This window comes from Triticum urartu, chromosome 5A, assembly GCF_056163025.1.
Source record: "Triticum urartu cultivar PI428250 chromosome 5A, HENAU_Tu73, whole genome shotgun sequence".
In the NCBI taxonomy this organism is placed as follows: Eukaryota; Viridiplantae; Streptophyta; class Magnoliopsida; order Poales; family Poaceae; genus Triticum; species Triticum urartu.
In genome coordinates, this window is record NC_141877.1 from 57,939,515 (window position 1) to 57,950,625 (window position 11,111).

General features: G+C 57.2%; 1 pseudogene; it reads left to right on the forward strand.

Moving 5' to 3' along the window:
- The first annotated feature begins 2,042 nt into the window (after nt 1-2,042).
- On the forward strand, nt 2,043-2,909 carry LOC147968017 (uncharacterized; annotated as a pseudogene).
- Nucleotides 2,910-11,111: the final 8,202 nt, after the last annotated feature.

Consider the following 11,111-nt stretch of genomic DNA (forward strand, 5'->3'; position numbering starts at 1 on the left):
AGAATCTGGTCTAGTAGTTAGCCTAGCAGTTCTTCATCGCCATGGCCCCTAAGAAGAAGACGGCCATGGCGGCCGATTCATTGGGAGCTGAGCGACCCGTGCCGGTGCGGACGAGCAGCGGACCGGTCGCACACAGGACCCAGGCCGCGGCCCGTGAGCACCAGCATCACCCAGGCAGTCGGAGCCTGGCGAGCAGCGTCGTTCGCGCGCCAGACGACCGGCTACACATCGCCGGATCCAAGGACGGAGCTGGGCCCCCCGCAGGCGGCGCGGGGCCCTCCAGGGGCGTCGCTGTGCCGACTCCGGGCGGCGCTGGGACCTCCGAGACGCCTACACCGGCGACAACCGCACATTCTTCCCATGGTGTGCGCGCCGAACAGCGTCACCACAATGGTGACCCTGGGCACCGCCGTGGGAAGAGCCCTGTGCGGCATCGACAAAATGAGGGGGGTCAGCACGCTCACCGAAGCGCTGGCGAAAATGGCACGCAGCCGCCGGATCGTGACGGAGATCCTTCTAACGTAGTTAGAAGTCGAAGCGCGCCACGATCCACAACTGCTCCTCGACTTCCCTCCTGCTGCGGAGAAGCTCGACGAGTGGAGGGCCACCATCCGGAGCCTCTTCGCCGTCGCAAACAAAGACGATCCGCGACCGACGGGGCCCTCGGGTCGGCGCTTCACCGAGCCACCACATGTTGGCGCTGGGAGGACCGAGGGAGCTGCGGCCACCGTGCACTCTCCTCCTCCTCACCAGCCGCCGCGGACGTCGGCCCATCGCGACAATGCTTGTGATAACATCTTCATAGCGTCGTCCGACCCGCGGACCCTCCGCGACTAGCACCAGGTCCTTCGGGAGCAAGCTCACGAAGACGCTTGAACCACCATCGAGCGCCGGTGCGAAATGCGCCGCCAGTCGGACAAGCGGGCGGGACCCACTATGGACCACCCGGCACCGGGGGGCCCGGCGGTCTACCTTATGAGGTGGGCTGCCCGGCTTTTACCCGTGAGCTGAGGCAGTTCCAGTGGCCGTCCCACCGCATGTTCAAGCCGAACATCAGCGAGAGGTACACCGGCAAGACCCATCCGTCCGAGTTCCTCAGCATCTACACCATCGCAATGCAGGCCACTGGGGCTCGCGACGACAAGGTGCTTGCCAACGCTCAAGCCCAATGTGATGTCTTGGTTGATGCACTTGCCGGTGGATTCCATTTCTTCCTGGTCAGATCTGTGGCATGAGTTCGTTGGCGCCTTCATAGGGGGCTACCAAGCTCATGGCCAGGCCAGTGATCTGCATATCATTCCCCAAAAGGAAGGGAAGACCCTGCGCAAGTACATCCAGAGATTCAGCTGGGTGCAATACAACAACCCCGACATTCATCCCACTGTTGTGATTAGCGCGTTCCACCAGAACGTACACAATTGCAAGATGCGCGAGGAGTTGGCGATGACCAAGGTTAAGGATGTGGCCGAGCTCTACGTTCTGGCCGGTAGGTGCGCCCGGGCTGAAGAGGGAAGGAAGTACCCCGGCGAAGATGCCGGCGTGGAAACCGAATCTACTGATGAAGACGCCGCCACTCCGACGAAGAAGAGCCGGCGTCGCAACAGGAAACGCAAAGGCAAGGCCGTGCTTGCCGTTGAGGGATCTGACAACACCGGTGACGGCAAGAAGGTCAAGGCAGACGCCCCCGGCAAGGAGATCGCCGGGTGCTCCGCCTGCCAGGCCCTGGCGGCTACCGACAAGCCAGGAAGCTCCGGCAAGCAATACTGCAAGATCCACCGCACCAAGGGCCACGACCTCCAGAACTGCCGACAAGTCGAGCTGCTTGCTGAGAAGCAAAAGGCTGAGTACGAAAGGCGGGACAAGGAGAAGGACCAGGACGGTGCTGAGAGATCCGGCAAGAAGCATGGAGGCCAAGGAGGCCTCCCCGGTAAAGACAACTAGCAAGAGAAGCCCGCCTGGGCCGCAATAAGAAACAAGAAGATGAAGATCACGATGAGGATGACGAGTCTAGTGAGCAAGGGTTCCAGAAGGCTATGGAGGCCATGTGCGTCGATGGCGGCGCCTCGCTGCATACCTCTTGCCACCAGCTCAAGCAGTGGGCGCGAGAGATTATAGCAGCAGAGCCATCATTCGGCGCTCAGAAGCCGATGAAGTGGTCCAGCACGCCCCTCATCTTTGACACCGAGGACCACCCTGACCGCACTACCGTGGTCGGGTGTTTGCCATTGTTGGTCTCCCCAACAATACGCAACCTCAGGGTGAACAAGATGTTGGTTGACGGCGGGGCTGGCCTGAACCTGATCTCGCCTGTCGTGATCAAAAGGTTGCAAATCCCTGATGGAGACCTCAAGGAAACGGGCACGTTTCAAGGGGTCAATCCGGGGAGGAGCCAGCCAAAGGGAAAGGTCACACTGCCCGTGACATTTGGAGGAGAGTTGAACTACAGGACGGAGAAGATCGTCTTCGATGTGGCCGAGATCCCCTTGCCCTACAACGGGATCCTCGGCCGCCCGGCATTGGCCAAGTTCATGGCGGCGTCACACTACGCCTACAACATGCTAAAGATGCCCGGGCCGTTTACCATCATCTCCGTCCCCTCCGACAAGAAGGACGCGCTGATCTGCGCCGACCAGCTCTACCGTGAAGCAGTTGCAGCAGCTGCCGTCAAGGCACCTGCTCCTGCCGCTGACGGCCTGGGAGGGAAAAAGGAACTCGGCAAGACCTCTCGCACCCACTCCGGCAAGCACACCTCCTCGGAGTGTTGTGCTACCGTTGAGGACGTGCCAGAGAACTCTACCGACAAGAGCAAGAGATCCAGAGCCGAGCCGCCATAGACCAAGAAGGTGCCCGTCGGGGAGGATGGCACGGGAGGGGCCTTCATCATAGGCTCCACCCTCGACAGCAAATAGGAAGGTGCGCTCGTCACCTTCCTGCGGGCAAATGTCGATGTGTTTGCATGGCAAGCGTCTGACATCCCCGGTGTTCCTAGGGAGGTGATTGAGCACCACCTAGTTGTCTGTCCCCATGCACGGCCCGTCAAGCAGAAGGTCAGAAAGCAGGCTCTGGAAAGGTAGGAGTTCATCACAGAGGAGATCAGGAAGTTGGAAGCGGCAGGTTTGGTGAGAGGGGTGCTCTACCCGATGTGGTTGGCCAATCCAGTAGTGGTGCGCAAGGTGAATGGGAAGTGGAGTTTGTGTATTGATTACACAGATATTAATAAGGCTTTCCCTAAGGACCCCTTCCCGTTGCCGCACATCGACCAGATTGTTGACTCCATGGTCGGGTGTGATCTGTTATCATTCCTCGATGCCTACTCAGGCTACCACCAAATCTTCATGACAAGAGAGGATGAAGAGAAGACGGCATTCATCACCCCATGTGGTACGTATTGCTTTTTACGGATGCCTTTCGGGTTGAAGAGTGCCAGCTCAAGGTTTGCAAGAGCGGTCCAAATTGGTTTTGAACCTCAGCTCCATAGAAATATGGAGGCCTACATGGATGACATAGTGGTCAAAACCAAAGACGGGCCCACTCTTGTGCAAGATCTAGAGGAGACATTTGCTAACCTGCGCAAGATCAACCTCAAGCTGAACCCTAAGAAGTGCGCCTTCGGTGTTCCGTCCGGCAAGCTTCTCAGATTCTTTGTGTCGCAGCGTGGGATCGAGGCAAACCCAGACAAGATCAAGGCTATTGAGCACATCGAGGCGCCCATGCGGATTAAGGATGTGTGTCGGCTCACCGGCTGCGTTGCCGCCATGAGCCGGTTGATCTCCAAGTCCGCCGAGCACGCCCTTCCTTTCTTCAAAATCTTGAAGAAGGCAGGCCCAATAGAGTGGACACCAGAAGCCAAGGCAGCACTACAGGATCTGAAGAAATACCTTTCCTCCATGCCGATACTGGTTGCACCTAAACCACAAGAGCCGTTGCTACTGTATCTGGCAGCGACGAATCAAGTGGTCAGCGCTGCACTGGTGGCACAGAGGGAGGTCGACGAGGGGGCGACAGTGGCGGTAGAACCAGCGGATGGCAAGCCAAAGATTTCCCTGGCAGGGCCTGGTGCCGGCAAGGCGCGGCCCCCGGCGGAGTCTGGTGCCACCAAGGCAATGCCCGCGCAGTCAAGTGAAGTGGTGCCAAAGAAGAAGATGATGCAGCACCCGATTTACTTTGTTAGCTCCCTCTTGCAGGGGGCTAGGTCGAGGTACTCTGGCGTGCAAAAATTGCTCTTCGGCCTCCTTATGGCCTCGAGGAAGCCGCGTCACTACTTCCAGGCCCACGAGATCACTGTCGTCACCCGGCCCATTTGCAACGGATACTGCACAACCCGAATGCAACCGGAAGGATTGTGGAATGGGCCTTGGAGGTGTCAAGTTTCGGTTTAAAGTTTGAAAGTACCTCGACAATTCAGAGCAGAGTCTTGGCGGAATTCATTGCAGAATGGACCTCGACGCCTGACGAAGAAATCTAGGAGACCACTCTCCCCGGCAAGGAAGCAGATCGTGACTGGATCATGTACTTTGATGGGGCTTTCTTGCTGCAAGGCGCCGGTGCTGGTGTGCTACTCGTCACACCCACCGAAGAACACCTCAAGTACATGATCCATATGCACTTTCCTAGGGAGATGTCCACCAACAACACTGCTGAGTACGAGGGATTGCTTGCCGGTCTCAGGATCGCGGCAAACCTCGGGGTTAAGAAGCTCATCGTCAGGGGCGACTCGCAGCTCGTTGTCAGGCAGGTCAACAAGGATTATCAGAGCCCATTGATGGAAGCCTACGTAGATGAGGTGAGGAAGCTGGAGGAACGCTTTGACGGTATCCAGGCGGAGCACGTCCCCCGAGCGGAGAACAACATCGCCGTTTACCTGTCAAAGCGTGTCGCATTCAAGCTACCTGTGGAACCAGGTACCTTTTTGCTCCGATTAACTCAACCATCCGTCGAACCATCAGCGGGGCAGAACAAGCGAAGGAAATCAGGTCCCGACAAGTACTTTCCTACCGAGCCCCCTGGGGCCGCCGGCAAGGGTGCTGCCGCGGACGCTGAGCCTGCCCAAGAGCGACTGGCTCCGACAGGGCGTCAAGCCCTGACCGTAGAGACAGCCGCTCTCATGGCGGAAGAAATGCCTTTGGTCCTTGCCATCGAGCCCCAGGCTTCGACATGGGCGCAGCCTACTGTCCACTTCCTCCAAACAGGGGAGCTTCCTGGGGATTAGGAAGAAGCAGAGAAAGTAGCCCATCGGTCTGCCCTATACCAGTTCATCGATGACGTCCTGTACCGGAGGAGGCCAAACGGTGTGAAACTCAAGTGCATTCCCCGGGAGGAAGAATTGGAGTTGTTGGCGGAGATACATGGAGGCATATGTGGCTCCCACATAGGGTCAAGGGCCCTTGCCAGGAAGGCATTCCGGCAAGGTTTCTTCTGGCCCACCGCCCTCCAGGATGCGACGGCACTAGTAACCAAGTGTGAAGCGTGCCAGTTCCATTCAAAGAAGCTTCATCAGCCAGCTCAAGCCCTTCAAACAATCCCTCTCGCTTGGCCATTCTCGGTCTGGGGGCTCGATATACTGGGCCCTTTCCCCCGCGCTGTCGGGGGCTTTGAGTACTTGTATGTTGCAACCGACAAGTTCACAAAGTGGCCAGAAGTGGAAGCAGTGAGGAAGGTGACTGCTCAGTCAGCCGTCAAGTTCTTCAAAGGACTGGTCTATCATTTTGGTGTGCCAAATAGAGTCATCACTGACAACGGCACACAGTTCACAAGCCACACCTTCATGTAGTACATCCAAGACCTCGGTAGCAAGGTCTGTTTTGCTTTCGTGGCACATCCACGGAGCAACGGTCAAGCGGAGATGGCAAATGCTGAAGTGTTGCGAGTCTTGAGAACGAATACCTTTGACAAGCTGCACAAGAGTGGAAGGCGCTGGATTGATGAGTTGTCGGCGGTTCTTTGGTCGATTAGGACGACGCCAAATCGAGCCACCGGCCAGACACCTTTTGCCCTGGTAAACAGGGCAGAAGCAGTTCTCCCGACGGAACTCATATATGGGTCACCTCGAGTGCTTGCTTATGATGAGCTTGAGCAAGAGCCGTTGCGCCAAGATGACGCGATGCTCCTTGAGGAAGATCGTCTTCGGGCGGCTGTGAGAGCGGCACGCTACCAGCAAGCGTTGCGCCGCTATCATAGCCGCAAGGTTCATGTCCGAAGCCTTGAGGAAGGTGACCTTGTTCTTCGGTGCGTTCAGTCGGCCAAGAATTCCAACAAGTTGACGCCGAAGTAGAAAGGCCCTTATCGGGTAATATGAGTCACCAGGCCTGGCGCAGTCCGCCTGGAGACCGAATATGTCGTCCCAGTGAGAAACTCCTAGAACATCGAGCATCTTCGCAAGTTTTACCCATAAGGCGCGGCTTGCCGGGCCTCCCGGCAAGCCACCTTTTGTACAAGCTTTGCCGACGAGGCATGTGACCCTCTGTACAAAGCCAGGCGTAGACCCTGAGCGAAAATAAATGAAGCGCTAGCGCCCTAAGTTATAGCATGCATGCTAGGTCGAGTCTCTTCCTTGGTTAGGGTTGATAGTGCTTAGCGGCGACTAACCCCTAGCCTAGAGGTCAAGTGCGCGTCTGTCTGTTCCTTTTCTGTCCTCCTTTGGTTCACAGGGCACATGAGCACTTCTGCTAAGCTACTCGGAAAGAAGGAAACGGACCGGCGTCCCGACCCCGGCAAGCCAGAGTTGCCGGGGGCTGCAAGCACAAGGATCCAACCGCGGCAAGATGAGATTGCCAAGGGCTCCAGGTCCAGATGAGTCTTTTATCCTCTGGCATGCATTTCGGAACCGTACTGGGGCATGCGAAACCTCGCTTTTATCTCTAAGCTGCCATGCTCCCCTTTTTTTCCTATACCTAGGGATTATTTCCTGGGTCTGGATTTGGTTGTAGCCGCGGCGGCAAGGAGGTGGGACGAGGAGCCTAAAGCCCACTTCATCCCTGCCTCCGCCAAGAGCGCAAGAACGGTTGAGTGGAGTGGGGGGATGGCAAGGCCTGTTGCCGGGCAAAAAACGTTTATCTTAAAACAATAACAAGGATTCGCTCCTTGTCACGGGATTTACCCGCGAACGAAAAACCCGGCAAGCATCCCTTTTTCATTAAAAACATCCCATACAGGTACAGTCTGTGCGAGATGAAAAACATGAGCAAGGGGATTACAAGTTTCAAAATTAACAAAGGCCAGCAGGCTTACAAACCAAAAAAAGATAAAGATGCCCGTAATCCCTTTCTTGTCCCTCTCCTCAGGAGGCAGGTCAAGGAGGCAAAAGGGCAAAAGGGGCACCTAGGCGTGCTACGAGCAGCAGAAAGCACCAAGAGAACATCTCGGTGGCCACCCATGGGCGGGCCGGTGATGATGGTGCCGGGAAAGGAGCTAAAAGACGAGGCGACAGGACCGGAAATACATGACGAAGGCGTCGGTGCCCGCGTACTCCGAGTTGACGGCCTTGCCACCCGCCCTCTTCCTCTTCCACAGCCTCCCGACGCCAGCCGCCCAAGGAGACAGCCCCGCAAGGTTCAAGGAGCTGGCCCTGCCCCCGGCCAGCTTTTGCCAGAGGAGCGGCCAGGTGCAGATGCTGCTGCTGCCGCACCCGCCCAGGCGCGGGGCATCTGACGCCTAGTCGGACTCGTCCCCGCTGTCCGCCCCGCTGTCCTCCTTGTCGCTCTCACTCGAGGGCGAGCTCCCATCATCAGAATCTCCATCAGAGGAGCTCTCCACGCAGCATTTTAGACGAGTTCCAAGATCTCCGAAGACATTGATGGAGAGCAGGTCATCCTCCATTAACTTGAAGTAGAGGACGAGCCCCGCCGTCAGGCTGTGGATGCGGGCGAACGTCTTCCATCCACGGCGGAGATACATGACTCGAGTAGCCGGGAAGTCGGCGTTGACCCGCATGCCCCTGTTCCCGCAGCCCCTCCTGTGCAACCTGAGGGTTTGGGGCGGGACACGCTCCATCACCAGAGCAAACGAAGTGGGGAGACGAAGACGACGACGCGAGGGCCGGCGGAGCCTGATGAAGAACTCATAAGGCTGGTCTTCAACGTGGCCCTCCATCGGGAAGGGCATCATTAGCAGGGGCGGGGCCGGCGCGCCGACCTGTCCTCCTCTTCCCTGAGCGCTACGGCCTTTGCCCCGGCCTCGCCCACGGACTCACCCCCTCCCCCTTCCCCTTGCGGTCGGTTCCGCCACCACGGGTTCAGGAGGGGGAGGGACGCGCTGTCGAGTGGCGACCCTCGCCGCCACCGTCGAAGGGCTAGGATTCCCTTTCTCTGTGGCAGGTGAGAGGAAGGAGCAGAAGCAGAGAAGAGATGGAATATGGAAGAATGCGGGGTGCCGTTTCCACCTTCCTCCTCTTTATAAAGGAACGGGGTTGAGGCTCGGCCACCCCGCTTGGCCAATCCAGACACTGGAGGCGCGGGGAACCAGGACCGACCCGCCGCCCAACCAGCGGCGGCCCGGTTTCTCGCCTCCACCGTTTGCCACCACAAGGACGCGTGGTAGACGTGCAGAACTGAAGGGACGGGTGAGGAGACCTCTCCACTCCCCGTGATCGTGGGGAGTGGATGCCTTGAAGACCGCACCCCGACCCCGCTTAGTAAATGAGCCGCGCCTCCACACCTTCCTCTTTTTACGGGGAAGACGCGAGCCGCCTCTTTACTGCGACGTGACGCATGCGTGCGGAAACCGTCCCACGCATGCTGCCCACGTCACGCACACCCCCAACGCCGCGCCACACGCGCGGGTCATGGGAGGCGGAGCGCATGAAGAAACTTACCACGGTAAAAACCGCCCCACCTGCCCGCGCACCGTTTTGGGCCTGGCCCAACAACGTGTTGCGCTTATGTGTGGCCCAGGCCCGGCGGCTCCTGTCGGTGTACAAAAATAGGGGCGCGTCTTTGTACCCCTTTTCCTGTGCATGGGCAGTCAGAGCCGCGCCCACGGCCACACCAAGCAGAACGAGGGAGGTGAGCCAAGGTAAGATCGAAGCCCAAGACAATCAAAGCAACGCCAAGGCCAAGACCACAAAGAGCAGAGGGACGAAGCAGGTTCCCCCGGCAAGACCCTTGCCGGGTGGCCTCAGCGGCCCCTGCAAGACTCTTGCTGGGACAGCTCGCCCCACGCCAATAGTGCGAGCCACCCTTGAGCCCATGGCCCCCAGTACCATCATCAGCATGGGGCCAGGGCTCGGGAAGGCACCCCTGTGGTGGCATGCGGATCTTTGTGAAGACATATTCAAGATCAGATTAGAAGACGACGATCCTCGGCAAGATCCCTGCCAAGGAAGGCCACCAGACCCCCGGCAAGATCCTTGCCGGGGACGACAACACGCCATGGCGAGACCCTTGCCGGGCCACCCGACAAGGCCCTCGCCAAAGACACCGGCAAGGCCACCGCCAAGCCCACGTCAACCAAGCTCCCACCGCCGTTCACATGCAGCTGCCAGCCCAACCAGCTGGGCGGGCACCTGCGTGGCAACATGCTGCTCCCAGGTCAACTCTTCAAGTACCCACGTGGCTGCATGTAGATCTTCGCGAAGGCTCCACCGCCACGCCAACTCAGCTGCCTCCCTACCTACATGGCACCGCACGCATCCCTGGCCGAGGCGCGTGTCGAAGCAAGGAGAAGCGGCGACGGACGGGACGGGCCTCACCCCCGTCCCTGATAAAGCAAGAGGACACCTAAGCGGTGCGTTAAATGCACCTTGTGCTATAATACGAGGGATAACCTCGTGCCACTGTAGACCTTTTCACCTCCTGTGTGCCACTGTGGCAACCCTTTTTCCTATAAAAGGAGGCCCGAGGCGACAGGGAGAGGGATTTGGCTCTTCGAAACCACACGCTGACCATAGCTAGTTTGAGAGCTCAAGAACTCTCAGAAATACACGCACCAAAGCAGGACTAGGGTTTTACGCATCCTTGCGGCCCGAACCTGGGTAAACGATCCTCGTGCTGTCTACTAGCCCTGCTCTCCTCGCAACCCCGCGCCCCGGCAACCGTAGTAGGGATTCTTGTGATCCCATAGGTGTCGTTTCACGCCAACAGTGACGTTGCCTATGCTGAATCAGTTTGTGCAACACAGGAGCTGAAGTTTTATAAGGATAATGTTGACCTGGCAAACATGACGTCCTTGAAGAAGCCAACCATGGAGCATGATCCTCTGTTAAAGTTTAAATCGGCAGATGACACTAAATTGGTCAATTTTGTTCCTGGCAACTCATCTAAGCAGTTCAACATCAGCGCCAATTTGGATCCGAAATAGGAAACCACGCGCATCAAGTTCATCCGTGAGAACCGGGACATCTTTGCATGGAAGCCTTCAGACATGCCGGGTGTACCGAGGGAACTCACTGAGCACACTCTGAATATCGATCCAAAATTTAAACCGGTCAAGCAATTCCTCCATCGTTTTAACGAGGAGAGACGGAAGGCCATTGGTGAAGAAGTTGCCCGGCTCTTGGCGGCCGGGTTTATCATTGAAGTTTTTCATCCGGAGTGGTTGTCTAACCCGGTGTTGGTGCTCAAGAAGAATGGCACTTGGTGGATGTGTGTGGATTACACGGACTTAAACAAGGCTTGTCCGGCTGATCCATTTGCTCTCCCTTGTATTGATCAAATCATTGATGCTACGGCGGGTTGTGAGCGTTTGAGCTTTCTGGATGCTAATTCTGGTTATCATCAGATCAAGATGGTAGTTAAGGACCAGGAGAAGACAACTTTCATTACTCCATTTGGAGCCTTCTGCTATGTGTCTATGCCTTTTGGGCTCAAGAGTGCCCAGGCGACTTACCAGCGGTGTGTACAAAATATCCTTCACAATCAGATCGGGCGTAATGTTCATGCTTACGAAGATGACATTATGGTGTGAATTCAAGGAAGAAGGAGACCTTGATTGATGATTTGAAGGAGACATTTGACAATCTCCGGGTCTACAAGATGATGCTTAACCCAGCCAAGTGCGTTTTTGGTGTACCAGCAGGCAAGCTCTTGGGCTTTCTGGTTTCTAACACAGGCATTGAAGCTAACCCGGGGAAGATCAAAGCCATTACTTCATTGGCTAAGCTGGCGAGTGTTAATGAT